The sequence below is a fragment of the Ambystoma mexicanum genome, chromosome 7p, assembly GCF_040938575.1.
Source record: "Ambystoma mexicanum isolate Mex_15411 chromosome 7p, UKY_AmexF1_1, whole genome shotgun sequence".
Classification (NCBI taxonomy): domain Eukaryota; kingdom Metazoa; phylum Chordata; class Amphibia; order Caudata; family Ambystomatidae; genus Ambystoma; species Ambystoma mexicanum.
This window is the reverse complement of record NC_090939.1, coordinates 597,520,898-597,540,511: the sequence shown is the minus strand read 5'-3', so window position 1 is coordinate 597,540,511 and position 19,614 is coordinate 597,520,898.

Sequence of the window (19,614 nt, the reverse complement as noted above, 5' to 3'; positions counted from 1 at the left end):
AGCAATAAGGAGCCTTCTTATCACTGGGCCATTTTTGGGATCTCGTAAAAAGGCATGAATGTCAACGTCTCTTCTAACAATTGTAGGATAAGATTGAATGATAAACACAAAGATAACAACCACAAGTTGATGTGCACTACTGTTGACATGTGGCATGTTTCGATTTTTAAAACCAATATGCACCTAAGAATGAACCTGGATATTGGTTTCTTTTCCAGGTTAGAATCAGAAATTGACGTATTGGCATGATACCGAAGCAATGTGCATTTTTCTTGGAAATAATTTTTCTAAAAAGTACGTTCAACCTAAGGAATTCTATGCCAGTCTTTTGCATTTCCTGATAAAATATATGAAAAGTATCCACTGAATTCCAGTCCAAAAGAACACGTGCTAATCACAAACAGATGTATCGTCCTTCTTCTTAGTCATTGATTGAGTCTGCACACACAAAAATTCTTCTTCTTCTCTTGCTTCTTGGTTAATGGGTACTGGAGGGAGGAGGGTCTCACATCACTTAGATATAACCAAGCCTGTCTTCCTACTATAACTGCAGAAGGAGAGACTTCTTTGACGCAAAACGGGCCATTAAATCTTGGCTCGTGCCACCTGCGGGTTAAATTCTTCATAAAAATGAAGTCTGACAAATAACTTAGGCAATGGCAATAGTTCACTCGAATTGGTTACTGAACGATCTTCTTCTGTGCTTCTCAACCCCACCCTGCAATGCCTGACTTGATCTGCAATGAAAGACACACTGGTAGTCATGCAAATCAAATAATCGTGCATTTTATCCCCTAAAACCTTTGCTACATTCTGGGCATCACTCCTAACTTTAGATGGAGGCATAAGAGGTGTCTTTACACTATGCCCTGTTATTAACTCGTGGGGTGTGGGGTGGTGGTCAGAACCTGGCTGGTTCCGAAGGGCATATAAAGCTAGGGGTAGGCAATATAGCCATTCCTTTTTCAATGGCAATTTGATCTTCACAATCCTCTCTTTGAGGAGGCCGTTGAGTCTCTCACATATTCCGTTTGCTTTCAGGTGATAAGCAGAAGAGAAGTTATGTTTTATGCCTAATAAAAGTTCTATTGGTTCAACTAATTCATTAACAAAATGTGGTCCATTATCTGATCTCAGTACTTCACACACACCCCACCTTGGAAATACTTTTCACGCTAAAAACTTTGCTGCGCAAGAGGCATCCGGGTGTGTCCATTAACCAGCCTCGATCCACCTAGAGAAGGGACAAACCACCACTTAAAAAATATCTGTATCCATTACATGTCTTTAACATATCAACATAGTCGATATGTAGATGCTGAAATGGACTATTTGGTCGAGGTATTACTCCTCTGATTATTCACAGTGTATGCCCAGCAGTAAACTTTTTTTGACATACAATGCAATTCACCATGAATTGTGCAACATGTTCTAATAAATTGGGAACAAACCAGTTTTCTCCAATTGTGGCAGCAAGTCTTTCTCTGGTTATATGTGCAGGGTAATGCAGCTGTTCAAGGGCGATTTTCAATAATGCCACCGGCATCACTGGCTTTCCAGTGCTTTCCTGTTGCCATATGCTTCCGTGGGGGATAAAGAACACCCCCTCCGTTTCTATAACTTGTGCTCATCTAGTGGAGCTTTTCTTTGAATTTCTATTAGTTGCATAATAGACAGCATATTAAACCCTTCGCGCACTAGCATGCTTCTAGTCAGAACTTCCTTAGGATCTTCAATGTCAAAACTAGAAATATCCGGAGAATATGAAACTCTTTTGGCTTCTACATCTGCGGCTTCATTTCTGTGAGTAATAAAATATGTTCATTAAGTATTGGCTGAGCATTTTACCACCGCTATGGCCACTGGGAGTTGTAGTGCCTTGATGAGCCTGTCCAATAAGGACGCATTTTGTACTGGAGTACCATCTGCACGGAGATAGCCCCTCCTCTTCCAATGTGATAGCCCTGCGTGGATGGTTGACGTCACATAGGCGGAGTCACTGTACACTGTCACTTCCTGTCCTTTATGTTTCTCGAGTGCGACAATAAGTGCTACTAATTCTACTGCTTGTGCTGAAAAGTGAGACGGTAATCTTGCACTTGCCACTACCTCAAATTTTAATCTGTGTCTTACTACTGTGGCGCCTGAATGCCTTTCCCCACTAGTATGGTCAAATTTCGAAGAACCATCAATAAAAAGGATCTCCCCTCCAGCCAAAGCATTCTCCTTCACACGGGGTATATCAACATATAATTCAACAAAATATGCACAGTCATGCGCATGATCACCTTCTTCTACGGGTTCAGCTACAAATGTGGCTGGGTCACCCTTTTACATCTCACTATTTTAATTGTTGGATTCGAAATTATTACCTCACAAGCTGAAGCTCTTTGTGATGTCAATGTACCCTTGGGTTTCTCTAAAATAGCAAATAGGGCATGCTCCACTTAAAGGGTCATGGAACAGCCCATGGTCAGACTTGTGGCTTTCTCAATTGCGAATGCGGCTGCAGCCAAAGATTGTTCGCAAGGAAATTGTCCTCTCATAACTGGATCTAAAATCCCACTGCAGTATGCCAAAGGCTTATACCCCAACGTTGTCTTTTGTGTAAGTACTGTTGTCATGACTGACCCATTTGTGTGCAAATAAAACTCCTCAATGTAATTGGGGATCCCTAAAACTGGAGCTGTGCAAATTGCTTTTTTCAACTTCTTAAATCCTTCTTCCATTGTTCCATCTCTTCAGTCTACTGTATTTTTCCTTTACCAACTTGTGTTTTCTTTAACGCTTGCAAAAGCGGCTTACTGTATGTGGTATAATCAAAAACTCAGAATCTGCAATAATTGCACAAGCCCAACAATTGTTGCATTTGCCTTACTTTGTTTGGTTTCAGCGCTTTCATGATTGCCTCAGCTCTCTCAGGTGTCACTTTCTTTCCTTCATGTGAAATTAGCTGACCTATATACAGTACTTCTTCCTGACATTACTGCAACGTCTCCTTATCCAGCTTATATCCTTTGCTAGGATAGTCATTAACTGAACAGAATCTTGTCTGCACTCATTCTCGGTTTTACTGCAAATCAATATGTCATCTACATACTAAATTGCTGTATTCTTAAATTCAATATTACCAAGATCCATCTGTAGGGCCGTGTTAAAGATCGATGCGGACTTACAGTACCCTTGAGGCAGCCGAGTATGTTTTTGTCTGTTTTGATTAAATGTAAATGAAGTCAAGTGTTGTGAGTCCTTATGTAATGGGATCAAGAAGAAAGCGTTCTTCAAAACTATCACCGTAGAATACTTTGCTTCAACTGGAATATTGCACAATATCGTTGCAGGATTAGGAACTAAAGGAACTTTGGCTTCTATAATCTGGTTAAGAGGACTTAAATCCTGTATGAATCTCTACGACCCTGCTTTAGATTTTTTTTATCGGATACAGCGCGGTATTGCATGATGATTCTGATGGTACTAGTATTCCCTGATTCATTAGTGCTGAAATGGTCTGAAATATGCCCTCATTAGCTTCTCAGGACATTGGGTACTGTTTGGCTCAAGGTAAATTTCTCCTGGTTTAAGTTTTATTTTAACCTCGCCTATTCCCTTCAATAAACCTACATCATATGGGCCTGTAGTCCATAGGACACTTGGCACCTTTTCTAGGTCTTTCTGAATGAATGTTGTTTTTTTCTGCATTAACGCAATTCGCTGTGGGATTTCTCTTTTTTCAAACCTTATCCAGTATGTAATGCTCATAAAGAACACTACTTCATCATCGATACGTTCATCTCTGAACATATCTTCATCTGTTATATCAGTCAATCTGTACCCCTTCTCTAGAGCTATCACTGTTCTCCATGCTCTTCCTTCATCATCCATTTCCTCAAGCATTCCTATTTCTCCTCACACTATAGCTGCTTCCAATTCTATAGGGATGATCTGTTCTTCTTCCTCATCCATAGGTATTTGTGGCCTAAATAAAAACTCATCTGGTATTCTCACAATCTTTCCTACTGGTCCAGGTAGCCATGTTAACAGAATGCTCACACCATACATATAAATCTCAGGATCCACTGGGACTCCTCGTAGAGCCCCTTGTCCTGTGAATGCCAATATGTACTCTCCTACATTTAAATAATGTATCCCTGGGGTAGAGCACACCATTCCCTGATCAGTGAATGAAATTGTCATGTTAGGTTTTGTCATTAAATCTCTTCCCAGAATATTAACTGGCATCTGTTGTGAATATAACAAGGGGACAGACATGTTGCATTCCCCTATGGAGACAGGTAACTCATCAGTAAAAGGACCTACATTTGTAGCTCCAAAGAACCCTTGAGCATTCATGGCAATCCCTGACATATGATATTTTCCCTCTCTGATACAAGAGCGAGTCGCTCCAGTGTCTACAAGAAAACGAAAAGGATTTGCCTCCTATCGTCACATCGACCCTTGGTTCCTCTTTGGGGTCTGGTGTCACAGATAGCACTGAACACATAAAGTCACCCTGCGAGCTGCCCTATTGAGGATATAAATTCATTCTCGTCCCCGTAAAGGGATTCCCTCCTACCACAGTGACCCTCTTATCCTAGGTGTCAGTATTTGTCCTGTGTTCGCATTTTGTTGTGTTTGCATAGTGCTGGTTGCGATTGCTCTTGCGGTAGGTGAATCAGCATTGGCCCCTGCTGTTGTGCCTGTTGTATTTGTGGTGCTTGTACTTGATAAGATGTATGATCTTGGGCAAATCCCTCTTGTGTCTGCGTATTATACGTCAGAGGGTAAACTGTCCCCTCTTGTGAAATTGCCCGTTCTGTTGTGTATTTCCTCGATTCCTACATACGTGCTCAATGTGCCCTGTCATCCCACAATTCCAACATATTGGGGTTGTCCCTCTGGCAACCCCTCCATTATATCCTCCTTGAGTTTTCTGATTCCCACCTTGAGCGTTCTGAAATCCGCCTTGATTATTTTGAAACCCCCTTCCCCTTCCTCTGAAACCTGTACCTCTACCTTGTGGCCAAAATCCATACCTGCTTTGATCCACCTGTGATGCATTATTCACCTGCGATGTACTTGCTACTTCTGCCCACTCCTACTCCGCTTGTCAATACTGCCCCTTATATGGCAAATTGGCGTCCTCAATTTTTCTGTTATCTTCTTTCTTTTTATTCTTCTCTTGTAACAGTTGATGATGATGTCCAATAGTTAACTGTATTTCTACCCATGGCTTTGCTTCCATCCCTATTTGTTTTTTCATCTACATATGTACTGGCTCTGTAAACTGCTGACACCAAATATCGTAAAATAATGCCACTGTTTTTTCCGACGGCATGCGAGTTTCAAGCTGCCATTTCTCCTGAACATCCTGAATGTAAGCAATAGGGTCTTCATCTTCCTTCATCTTACGTGTCATAATTGCACCCATATCTGACGCCTTGGGATATTGCACCCTCAGAGCTTGCCAAACGTCAGCCCTACAATTATTAAATGGCGCTCCATCGTTTGCTGTGTTTTGTGTTATCACGCCTGCATATGCTGCTCGTTTCCAAATGTCATCTGCTCTTTCTCCAAGAACAGTTGCCAACAGACGCTTTATGTCTCCTATGGCCATCGTAGTTCCTCCTGTCATTTTCTCTAGTTCATATATCCATTCCCCAGCCCTGAAGTCAAACTAGGGAGTTTACATTTGAAATCCACCTGAAGCCATGGAATATATTGCGGTCTTGCTCCCCGTTTCTCTAACAAGGGGAACTGCGAATACCCCATCCCATATTCAGATCCGACTATGTGTTTACTTAGTGCAGGGGTAATTATTCCTATTCGCCTTCACGTTGGTAGCGACCTCAATCTATTCACGTAAGGTGTAGATTCTCCCTTCTCACCACTTGATCGTCCTCGTGGAGGTTCAGGGTACGGTATAGGATCTGGCAATTTCTCCTCAAGGTGTTCCAGATCTGACCACCTCACCTCCTTCTCCACTTGCTGACTCCCTAGGGAGCTGTATCTACCCTCTCTTTCCATTTCTCGATCTAATTCTCTTTCTTCATCTGACATTGCTAAACCCCAACTAGCATAACTATCATCCCCTTCTATGTCTACATTTAGTCTCTTAAAGACAGCACTCTGTGCTCCTTAGTAAGTATATTTTCTTCTTCAACCCTTGGTTTCAATGTTGGAAATTGGTGACTACTTTCTCGAGTTCCATACTCGTTATTCTGCCTTAACATTTGATATACCTTATCGATCCTTTCTCCAATGCTTTCTATATCATAACTAACCTTGTCTAATGTTGCCCTAGGCATCTCTGGCAACACTCTCCCTACCGGAAGAATGTCTTTTATTGCAAGGCATAAATTAGTTTTCAAAAATTGATTAGCAGATTTTGCTAATTAAAATGTATTTGAATAGCAAATTAACTTATTTGATTAGCAATTCTGTACTAATATTAATGTCAGCAGAATTAGTTGTACCCCAAGATATAGAATTTGCAAGAATGCAGAAATGATTTCTATGTACCTCTGAAGTTTAACATCAGTGCAATGTCTATAAAAGGTAAAGGTTCGCTGCATGAATGGCAAAACAAATAAAGCTCTAAAAACATTTTTTAGTTCAAGGATGTGTGGCTGGGTCATGCAGTCAGTGTTGCAGCACAGTGTTGTGTCCTTCATATTGTTAACAAGACATCAATTAAAGACTCAACAGTGTGTGCCTGTGCAATTTTTATTTTATGATATCAAGTTACATATATAACCCTAGTTTCTTCCTGTGGTACTGCTGGTCCAACCATAATCTACATGGAACTGTGTGGGTGAAAGCAGGGGCACACATTTTTTGTTGGGTGTATTTGCCTTTTTAAAGGGAGTAAAAGGGGCTGATACATTGCCAATGGAGAAAATTCAAATTTCTGTTCTTGCCAGCACTTGGTGGGTCAAATGATTTGCCCAGGATCACATGCTTTGGTTAAGCAATTGCCAGCAATTTAACTTAGCTGCCACAAACCTCCAAGCTCTAATTAGTACACGTTTGTTTTGGTTTAAACAAGAGCCACAATGGTCTAGTTTATTTGCAAAGTACACCCAAAGCAACCTCCTTGGAGTACTTGCACCACCCAAACCGAACACTACACATCTCAGAATGCAAAACCATGGTTGATCTCATGGATGAACTCTGCTTTAAAAGGAACTATCTAGCTTTGAGTCATTTTCTGTGCAAATGTGGTGTTTAAGGTATCTAACTTACACATTGTGGGACTCTTGACAGCTTTAATGCTAAATGGTCTCCCGTTATTTGTAGAATAAAAAGTTGGGCTAGACTTTGCTTACCTCTCATGCCCGTTGTTATCAAGTCACAATGGGAAGGTCCTCTCTGCCTAATCTTCCTCTACACTGCAGACCAATTCCTACAAGATAAGCAAAAAGCAACTCATTACCTACCCACAACAATGCACACTCACTCTGCGGGTGCCTTGAGAATCGACATGGTCCCGCAGCACCCGCTATGGAGTGAACATTATATTTCTCCCACCCGAACAAATGCCAGCACAGCCACTTGCTAACACCTAGCCCATCAATCAGGGACAGAGTTGGGGCCTTTCGCCTTTACAAACAAGAGGCCTCGAGCCTCTGGGGCCAGGGGGTCCAGCAACTGCCCCCATGTTTCCAGTCCGCAAAGCACAGCAAAAAAAGTCACAATTTTTGTTCTGGGGCTTTTAATATGCGCTTTGCAGTGCTCACATTAAGGTTATGGCCAGTGTAAAGCTTCCTACTGGCTCTGGCTGCCTGTCTCGTGATCAATTAGGCAGCTAACCTCCAGCTGGGCTGCCGCTACAGAGCAGTGGCAAACGTCGCCTACCAGCTCTGTGTATTTATACCTTCTGTAAAGTTAGGTCATTGAATTTGGTGCTAAGATACCATTCAGATTTATACATTTTTAACATTTGAACATCTTTCCATATTGTGCTGTTTGATGGGTTGTGTATTAGGCATAGGGTACACCAACATACTAAGGCTCACTTGGACACAGACTTCTTGTTTTATTCTCGACTGCTTTATCCATTTCACAACAGCACAGCGTGTAAATCTCACTAATGTGCAAAGTCATCTCTCAGGACCATGTCCTCCAATATTGGCGAGCCCTTCACCTATGCCTGTGCAAGTGTCACTAAATCTCAGTCTCCGCCAGCAGGAGACTTGGGCTGGAGAAAACATGATCATGTTTGACCAGTGGCCTTAAATGGAAGCTATAGAGCAGGGGTCTGCAACCTTTGGCTCTCAAGATGTTTTGGACTGCAACTCCCATTGATCCTAGCTTGCATTATCAATGCTGAGTGATCATTGGAGTTGTAGTCCGAAACATGTGGGTAGCCCCAGGTTGCAGACCCCTGTTATAGAGGTTGCACCCCATGTAGAATACTAGGCCCTGCTGGCTTGCCTAGTAGGCATGTGCTTAATTTGCCCCTTCATCTTGGTGGCCCCTTCTGGTGCATGCTCGATGCCTGTGCATGTACAGCCAGTGAAGAGAGCTGCTGTGTACTTCGAACTAGTGGCCAACTAGCAGTTGCTGCCATTGCCATTTTATAAACATAATGATGTACAAATTGGCGTTACAATGCTGTTATCTGGGAAAACTTACTCTAGTCTGGGCTTTCTGTGCCTTGCTTGCCACTGTTGAAAGTGGCATGACCATGTGTCATTAATTGCATTACTTTGGAAATGACTTTGCCGTATGGCATTGGCATGATGGCACTCGGATAAAAAGAGCTGAACTTTGGCATGCTTCAGTGGTGCCAACAATGTATGTTTTGTATTATCCTGTGATGTCATTGTTATGGGAATTATTATTTTTGAATCTTCAAAAATTATAATCCTACATTGGTCACAGAATGTTGGCAAGCATGGAGTGGCTGAGAATAATATTTCGCCCGCCCGAACGGGAGAAATATTATTGCCAGCTACTGTCTAACACCCAGCACCCGCTGTAATAACACCAGCACCTGCTGCTCATAGAAGGCCTCTTCTACGAGCAGCAGGCTGCATTATTACGTCGGGTGCTACAGTGGCTGGCAATAATATTTCTCCCGCCCGTTCGGGTGGGAGAAATATTATTCTTAGCCACTTGCTAACACCCAGCACCTGCCGTAATAACGCAGCCTGCTGCTCGTAGAAGGCCTCTTCTACGAGTAGCAGGCTGCGTTAATACGGCGGGTGCTGGTTGTTAGCAAGTGGCTGAGAATTATATTTCTCCTGCCCGAATGGGCGGGAGAAATATTATTGTCAGCAACTTACACCCAGGCTCAGCAGCACCGAAAAGATTTGCCTCAAAAGGGCCTGGCTCCCCCACCCAAACCTCCCCTAGCACCTCTCTACCTTACCTCTTCATCGGAAGCCAGAGTGTGAGAGGAGGGCTGAGATCCTCCTCTCACGATGTAATGACGCTGCATCCGGGCTGGGCTAATAACATTGATACAATGTTTTTAGCCCAGCCCGGGTGCTTCTGCCTCGCCTGCAGTGCACGCTATGCACAGAGGCAGACTTAACGCACCATTTTTTTTATTAGCCAATCTTTTTTTTATTAGCTGTAGCTGTGGAAATCATCTCACAGTAAGTGCGACATGATTGTGTAAATACACAGCAAAGCAGCAGTATCGTATCGCAAATTGCAATGCGATACCGCTTATTTTATGCCTTGTATTGTATCCTATCTTATCGGTTCACTTGGCCTCATTTGTTCCTTAAGAATGAGACTTGCATCAAGTTCTCAAGACTGTCTATCCTGGTTTACTCTTTCTTCTATTTCCCTCTGTTCTCTTGCATCTCTTCTTACTCTTTCTTCTTGTCTTTGTGTTTCCCTTCTTGTCCTCTCTCTCCTTTCTTCCTCCTCCCTTCTTCTCTGTAATCTTTTTTCTTTAATTTTGTGTGCCTCTTCTTCCTCTCTTTGTCTCCTTCTCCTCTCCCTTTCTTCAATCTCTCTCTCCTTGTTATAGTACTTTTTTGTTTCCTCTGCCCGTTTTTCCTCCTTGTCTTGTTCTTCTATGTATATTTGTTCCCTTCACTTCCTACTTTTTCTTCTTTGCTCATCCTCTCTTATGCTTCATCCTTCTTTTCTTGTTCATCCTTAACTTCTCTTTACCTCACTTCCTAAATGCTTTTCCCATCTAACTTAAGTAATATCTGTCCTCCCATCCACTCATTCTGTATGAGCGTTTCCTCATCCTCTCTGTCTTTATCTCCCTTCCATCTCTTAATCGCTCTAGCTATGTTTTTCAAAATATTCATCCTTTCTCCTCTTTCCTCCCTGTCCCATATGGACCTACACGCATGGTCCCTTCTTTTGTTCTCTTCTGGACTATCATCACTATTATAAGCAGTTGGTTCATACGTTGGGTTGCTATATCCTGATGCCGCATTTAATTCCTTCAAAGGATAAACCTGTATCTCTTCCTTATTTACATTCTTAGTTTCTGATTGAGTAAGGGGAGCTGAGGGCTCAATGCCCTCCCCCTTATGCTGATTCAGCATCCACTCCTCCGGTGGAATGTCCTCTTTCTCCTCTTGATACATCTTCCAAAGCTCTAAAATTGCCAGCCTTTTCTCTAACTTCTTCCCTGTGTATGCAGCATGCACATATGTGGTCATATGTTGTAATACCGCTTTTGACAATGATCCCCCTTGCGGCCATGGCATAAACATTTTGTCAGCTGTGCCCTTTACCCATTCTGCACTTTACTGTCTCTTGATAATCTGGACGAGGAGTATGGGACTTTCAGGATTAATGAAGCCATAATTGAGGTATCAAACCAGGTAAAAACCCTGGGAATGATGGTAAACTCGGCATTGAACGCAGAAGCTCAGGTAAACTACCTACTTAAGAAATCAGCTTACCATCTACAATTAATGAAGGCCATTAGTCCTTTTCTGGATGAAGGTAACATAGCCACCATAGGCAGGGCTATCGTACTATCCAGACTGGATTATGGCAATGCTCTCCTTGTGGGCACAACGGCAAAAGACCTGGGGAGATGTCAAGTCTTAGAAAATAACGCCATTAGGATTTAAAAAAAACTAAGAAGATATGATCATATCACCTCAGCCAGACAATCGCTACACTGGCTTAGAGTTGAGGAGCGAATCAAGTTTAAGACCTTGACGCTCATCCACAAATGTCTATTTGGCAAAGCTCCCATCTACCTAAAAAAACGATTGGAGCTGTACGTTCCACAGAATCGTTTAAAATCAGAGGGCAAAGGACTGCTTGTAGTGCCCAAATATAAGCTGAAAAGAGTGTTGCGCAGGTCATTTGTGGTGCTCGCGCCACAGTTGTGGAATAGTCTTCCTCAAACCCTAAGACTGGAAGAAAGTCACTTAACATTTAGGAAAACCCTGAAAACGCTTCTGTTTAAGTGAACTCCGGCCTTAGGATCGACCACCCCTATCCCATGAACCAGCATTGGGAGACTTCCCGCAGTGTAGGACTTCTATCTGTTTGTTGATTTGTTTTCGTTTCGTGTAAAGCACCCTGATGCCCTAGGACTGCCGGTGCTATAGAAGCAAACACATAACATAACATAACATAACTGTTTGAGCTGGGGTGCATGTTTTGTCAGTGTCTTACAAAGGTGCATAAGAGCAGTGTCCTCTATAATGACAAGTCACAGTTGACTGCTGATACTTACCAATCCATTAACTAAAGTCTCTATATGAAAGGTTAATTTGCCACCACTGTTAATTTCAAAGTCAACAACTCTGAGCAGGCACCATTAATCGCTGATCAACCCTTTCCTGCTTTACATTCATTAATCAACTCGAGGTCATCGGTATCAACTCCTCCTTCAATCTGACCACTTTGTCTTCCGTTCGCAGAGCGCCCGTGGAAACTGAGCAGGGATTTCTTCAAAAAGGATCCTGCCCACCATCTCGATTCTTCTTGCAGGTTTATTTCTAACGGCCGCTCTCCACAGGAAGCTGTGATCTGGCAGCTAATGGCGGAGGATTTGTAGCAAAACTCGTTTGGATCTTGAAACCATCCGCACCGCTACCACGCGAGCTAATGGCCCCTGCAGAATGTGCATATGGAATGGATGGGATTACACCAGAATAATTATGAGTCCAAATAACTGAACCAATGCAAGAAGATGGCAAAGTACTGTTTTATTAACAATTATCTAAAACAGGGAGGTTACAACAGACATCAACGCACATACACTCAGACTCTCATTGATCTCCACATAAAATATAGATTTTATACCGAAAACTGCATCAGAGTGACGGCATACTACGTGGCAAATAATGTAAAACCTATCAGGGGACTGGATTGGTTAAGAGAGACATCTAGATATACAATTCTATAAGAGCTAAGATTGTTATTGGCTGCCCGTTATCAGGTGGACAACTTATGCCTACCTCTAGAAAACATGTAATTTCAGAAACATTATGTACACAGTTTCTCATTGGTCTTTAAACTATAAGGTCCTTTGTTATACAGAGTAATATAATTGCTTGGCACACTTGTGCCATGCCTGGAACATTCAGTTAATTTAGCAGCACGTAAATCCAGACCCAGGTGCAGGGAGATAGGACATGAGACTACCTCACCACCCAATTAGCCTTACATCTATCATGTTAGGGAGGAATTCTCCATAGTGGCTAATTTCTCTCACCTCGTGAGTCCCTCAGCAGCTTTGCTGGATTTCAGGGGTTTATTTTTTTTCATGTTAAGAGTGTGACCCTTTTTATTCCCACTCTTACCTGCATTTCCGTGATAAGTGTAGTTCTTTTTCTGTGTTTCATGTACTCAGAGTCTAACCAACTCTGGGGGCATCATCCTTTTTTGTGTGTCGCCCAGCACCCTCAGTGCAGTGACACTGGGTTGTCTTTTCGACTTCCCAAGACTCCATTGCTGGGGCTGACTACAGTCCCCCAGCAAAGGTAAAGTTGTCATTAACTTTATCAGGCTTTTTTTCAAATTGCCAGACTTAGCACACACTATCTTTTATAGAGTGCTGAAGGGGTCACTTCGTGCCTCCTTTGTCTGAAATCCTTTTTTGACTTGCATTTGGCACCCATAGTTTAAAGAATTGGCTGGTGGCAGTGGTACTACTACTTTTCTTTTATTACCGTATTACATTAATATGCAGTAACAGTAAAAGCTACATGTTAGCTCTAACCCTAAACCCCGCCAGGTTATATTGTTAATAACTTTACTTCGGTTTGGTTTTTCGCCATTTTCTTTGCTAGGGGTTCCTTCTCGGATCCTCCTTCGTGAGTTTCACTCACTTTTGGTTTTCTTTGTTTGCCGTTTTTTGCGGGCTTCTGAACAGAAGCCCTGCCAAAGGCGCCTGGAAGTCTAGGGTAGGCAGGAGGAGAGGGAGGGGTTTGAGACCCCCTGCCCTTTGTGTCCTTGGGAACCAAGTCGCACTTTGGTATGATTGGTTGGGGCACTGTCCGGCCTGGACAGTGACCCCCTGCTGAATGATTGACAGCCAGGCTGTTTGAATGGGGGAATTTAGCACAAATACCCACCACTTTGGGCTGGAAGAAAGGTCGCCACGGGATCGAGGGACCCGACGAGGAGAGACGGAGAGGACAGCTGCAGACAACATCAACACCGGTGGAGCCCTGCTGCAGGTTCGAATTCCTGCTCTCCAACAACAGAAGCTCTTCATCAGAGTCTTCAAACCTTTAAGCTGGTGGGACTAATCAGCTTACTCAGTGCCTGGACCCTCTCCACCCTGGTCGAACTTTGGTAACGTCTTGCCATCGCCGGATAGCCAGTGGAAGAGACCCCAGACTGCACTTAAGGAACCGGAGCCTTTTTCTGACACTTAAACCCTGCTGCTATCTACCGTCCCGTGTGGCGCAGGATCCTCCAGTCTGCCTCCTCTCGTGAAAGTGAGTTGAGTGGTGGACACCGGAGCCTGCAGGAAACCCACCAGGACCCCCGATGCAGTTGGAGTCTTCAGTTTTCGTTATAAGGTACTGAACACCCTTTGTTGGCTTTTTCAGAGCTAACACGAAGGAAGTCGCTGACGCCTTTCATTTTCGGAAGGGCTGGTGGGCTGCCTCCACCTCGACTAACATTGTCTGCTACAGCCTGTATCGTTTTTCACCTGCACAAAGCCGTTATCACAGAGAAACGTGTGATCTTGGGCAAATTGACTTTTACCATTGACTTTGGCATAGGCCTTTTTGCAGATCTATCCTGTTGGTAAAGGCCTTATGAGATTGTGCTGCCTCGATTTATTAGGACTAATCATTTTGTTTTACCTTGCTTTTCCTTATGTTCTTGACCCTCTCATAGAGAGAATTGTAGATTGCCGACCATAGACTTGTCTGTAATTATTGAGAGGGTGTTTTACTTCGGTGCCTTGCATTTACCCTGTCTCATCAATAGAATTGAAGAGTGCTATTTATAGGTCTCCTTGCTTGGGACTATAGACTTGTTTGCAATCATTGGAAGTGTGGTGTGAAGTTACCCTCTGACTATTTTTATGCCCTGCCTTTTTCTCTCCCTTTAACCGAATTATCAGAGTGCCATCTAGGTTACGCGCTCACATCTGCTTTGACAAATAGTGGTGTTTTGACCTAGACTTGTGTAATACTTATTAAGGGAGGTGTAGTGTGTATACTTTACCTGACTGTGTTTCAACTTGCTTTTTATTTAGAGTGCTAGTATATTGCCTAAAGTGTGTTTTAAATAAATAATTATATACTTTTTATACAAAGCTCTGGTCAGTGTTTGTTTGCTCTACTGTGTTTTTAGCCCTATTGTGTATACTCTATATACTGCCCTACTCTTCTTGAGAGAAGTCTGACAGCTCAGCCACAGCTACTAGGTAAATCTGGGTGGTGCAGACTGCTACCAATTGGGTTTACAGCTTACTCCTGTAGTCTTAATCTTTTTGCAGTGTTCCCTAAGGGAACTGCACAGGATTCTGCCCAACATCTCATCATCCATTACTTTACCTTTGTACTTGGCCTTGTAGAGTATCCTTGTCTTTGAGAATGCACAGGAGTGAGGGCACTAGCTTATCATGTCTGGAAGTTCAACTCTATTTCCATCTTTGGCTCACCTGACAGGAGTCCACAATCTGGTCCATTTTGCAGCTTTTAAATGCTCTAAATGAATAAAAACTTGGCATTTAATGTGTCCTTTCTTGCACCTTACTGTGAGAAGATTCATCCTCTGCACACTTGTTCTTCTCCATTGCAGATAGCTGACCTTGCCTTCTAGAATCCTGACTGCAGGCCAGGCAGCCTCACCCCGCAGCTCCACGAGACCGCTTTTCTTGCTGCAACACAGTTTTCCATTCCTGCTTCATGGTTCTGGCTTACCAATGTCCAGTTTCTGTGCAACGGCGGCTTTGCCTGCATTCTAATTTCTACTTATAGCTAGCTTCTATGATGACTTAATCTACCTTGTGTTTCAGAGTCTGTACGTTTATTCAACAATTATTTTCTGCAGCAGCTTATGCACGTGTAATCTTCTTCTTTTACACTTAAGAGTTCACTCGATCCTTTACTTCATTATTGGTATTCCTAGGATCCATATATTATCTTTAGCCTATGTTTCGAGACATCAAGCACACCTTCTCGTGACATCACTGGCTCATCTTCTTTGCTCTTTTCATATTTCTTCAGGGAGTTTCTCCTCCAGGATAGCATTACTTCAGGGATGCATTCGATAAGGCTCTCTCAGTGGGTATCTTCCTCCAAATACTCGCTGCGGTATTGACACCACGGCTGGTGTCAAACACGGGACAGTTGCATGTCTCCAGTATGCGGGAGGAAGGGGGGCAAAATCTCCTACGGATGTATACAGCTGCTCCTCTACACGTCTCCATCTGATTTCCTGCAAAGTTCCCTTCTTGGGTGTGTGTTCACATCCCACCGCCTTGCAGCCTGCAACATCTCCTTCCCTGCTCCCTCTTCCATGACCCTCCTCTCACTGGCCTGCACACCACTACAGACTTGCCTTCCAACACATCCTCTAATCATACCTGGCTGCAATTACTATGTTTTTGCCCTTTCCATACCTCTGCCACAAATGTTACAATCTGCCTTCTGAGCTCTAATGTTAAACTTTGCATTTGCCTGATTGCTGGCTTGATTCTTGACCTCTCCTCCCCTTCTGGGAAACTTCATTTCAGTTTGCTTTTGAAAACGTTGTTATTTTAATTTTGGCTGTCTTTCCTCACTCTGCATTAGCTTCTCGATTGTCAATACGTAGGGTTCCCCAGGGGTCTAACCTCTCACCCTGGCTTTTTAACCAATAACTGACAACTCTTGCCCACTGCATTGCCATTTTCTGCCCAGATTTCTAGTGCTATGCTGATGACACTGAACTCATTTTCCGGCTGCCCTCGGCCACCTCCTCTCACTCTCTCATCTCTGACTGCCTAACTGCCATTCAAAATTGGTGTACCGCCAATGATCTTTGTCTGAATGCCAGCAAGACTGAGATCCTCCTCATCGGCACACTATCTCCATCCTTTTCCCTCACTCTCTGGCTGGCCTCCCTTGGCCCCCCTCCTATCCCTACCTGCGAGGCTAAGAACCTCGGGGTCATCTTTGACTCCACACTTTCCTTCTCTGCCCATATCTCTGAGATCTCTAAAAATTTAAACTTCCTACTGCACCTCCTCAGAGGTACTCTGCCTTTCCTCTCCTTCCCTCAGAAGCTCACTGTTTCCCAAGCTCTGGTTCTCTCAAGGTTGGACTGTTGTAAACGCCTCTTTCTAAATCTACCTGCCTCTACTCACTGCCCTCTGCAACTTATCCAGAACAGGACTGTGAGACTTGTCCTTGGCCTCAAGCCCTGGGATCATATCTCTCCAGCTCCGAAATCTCTCCATTGGCTCCCAGTGGATGCAAGGATTAAATTCAAAACCCTCTGCATTGTCCACAAGGCTTTCTGGGGCCTGGGTACAAAGTACTTTCAGCTATCCCTCCACAAATACCTCCCCTCTCGAGCTCTTCGCTCCTCTACCTCTAACTCCCTCCGGGTCAATCGTTTTTCAAAGAAACAAGCTGGGGGTAGATCTCTATCTTCAGCTGGGGCCTCTCTCTGGAACAGCCTCCCTGACACTCTAGAACTTGAGGAGAACCATCTCCGGTTCCGGAAGCAACTCAAGACCTTCCTCTTTGCTTCTGCCTTCTCTCCCCTGCTGACAGGCTCTCTCTTGGCACTGTGCACCTGGCCACACTCTTTCCCCTGGGCCCAGGTACCTGGCCAGCCCTTGCACTGGTGGACTGTATCTGTGCACATACAGCCCCCCCTTTTTTTGCACTTATCAGACTTACCCAGCCTGCTGCCATAAATACAGCACTTGCCACTTGCTGTCTGCACACCACTGTTTATTGCCTCCATTTTCTATGTATTTGATTTTATTGTTTATTTATCTGCTCTGCAATTTCCACTCTCCCCCTTCCATTCACTTTTTCCCTTTTCCCTTTTCCATGCACTTGCACGTTCTCAATGTCACTGGGCCTAGTAAGATCATTGTTGTTTTGTGTTCTCCCCTGTTCCCCTCCCTTGCCTAGTTGCGCTCTGAAACACTTGTGTACGAGCGCGATACGAATAAAATATCATATCATATCATATCATACTGATGCAGTAGCCCACCACTATGTCTCTCAATCTCCAATCTGTTTGCTTTCCTGCTAATAGCTAGCATGCTGAAAATTCTGGCTGTCTCAACTGTTAGGCCTTTTTCACCCTCATGCTGAACTATGAATCTAGAGTTTAAAAAAAAGTAGCATTCTGACTGTTTTCATGAAAATTGAATCTAGGTGTATCTGATTCTGCTGGCGTTATTCAAATACTGCCATTTACTGCATTTTGCTAACTGAATCTGGATGCTTTTGGTTCCATTGGCTTTACTCAAAAGTAGCATTTCTTCTGTTGTTTTAGGAAAATTGTATCTAGATGCTCTTGATTCTGCTAGACTAATTCAAATGTTGGCATTGCTAAAAAATCAAATCCTCTTGCTCTGAACCCTCGGGCTGTGCTAAATTGCTAGTCTCTTTTACCTCCTTGTGAAATTCAAATCAGTGAACCATCTGTAAAAACTGCTTTGTCAATTGCTAAGCTTTTACCTTTACCTTGTCTATCATTTCTGGTCACAAACTTTACTTGCTGTGCCTCCCTATTTGTGAAATGTTCACCCTCCCCGCTGCCTTTTGTAACCTACACCCTAGCCCTCAATACCCTTTGATTTTTTGTTTCACTTGTGGCAGTTGACTCCTCTTCCCCTGACTTGCTGCTGTGCCGCCTGGTGAGTTCCTTGTAGACTGTGCAGTCCCTGTGTCCTCTCACTTCCTCCCTTGCAATTATGGCTCTCTCCATCTCTCCTATCTACTCTAATTGCTACTCTATCATCTATCCTACATCTCTCTCGAAGCCTGGAAGGAAAACATTTAAGAAAGTACCCCTGGTCTCCAACCCAGGATTGCCCATTGGTGACACCTACATCAATGCTCCTTCCAGACGGACTATCACTGGCATCCTCTTTGCTGTCCCCTCTCCTGACCTATGGACTCCCCATATGGTCTCTATCCTCTTCTCTTTTCTTCCTCGCCCATTAATGTCGGAACCAGATGGGACGTTCTTGCGCCACACTTCTAATCCTCTAGGTGCATCATTAATGTCTACCAGAATGGCACTATCATGGCCCAGGGCTCTCAGCCCAATCTCATCCTTTTAGACAGGCATCTCCATCTCTCATTAACTTCCTCCCTTCTCTGGTCATGCCACCATCTGACACCCCTCTGGCCTCTTCGACTCCAGCAAGGGATGCATCTCGTCCCTGTACCCCACCTCGGAAGACCTTTAAAGGTGGCAACCAGCTTCACCTAGCTACCCTCAATTCTCACTCTGCTGTCAAACACTCCTCTGATATCTGTCACCTCTTTGAAGACTTTGACCTATATGTCCTCACTCTCACTGAGATATGGTTTGATGCCAGCTCTGTCACTGCTTTTGGCACTCTCCTTCCTAAGGGCTGCAAGATCCTCTCCAAGCCCAGGTCTAACTAATCTGGAGGTGGAGTGGGTCCCTACTTCCAGCGCATGCCCACTCAATGCTACTCTTCCTTTGAATGTCTTGTCTGCAAGCTTTGTGTCTCTCCTACCCTGTCGCTCACTCTCACCAACATCTACAGGCCCCCTGGGCCAATCTCCCTCTTCCTTTCTGAGTGGTTTGACCTCACCTCTTCTCTTCTGATGTCTGCCTATAAACCTCTCCTCCTTGGAGACTTCAACATTCATCTCGACACTCCTGATGCAGCCAATGTACTCTTCCGCAACCTCTGTGACTCTCCCTCACCTTTCTTCCCTATGGTCCACCCCACTCAGCCAGGCACACCTTGGAAGCGCTCATCTCAGCTCCTCACTACTCCTCTCTCGTGGTCTCACCATGATCTCTTCTCTTCTGACCTGTAGCTCCTGGTGTCCCTGACTAAACCTTTTCCGGCACTGCCAGTCTCCTTCTACGTCATTCGACCGATGAAGCGAGTGTCAGTAGCAGCTTTTGCCACCTCCTTCATTCCCCCTCATGAGTAGCCCAGAGAGGAATGCCCACGCTCCCTCTCTGTAGCCTTGGGAGAGAGCTGCAGGG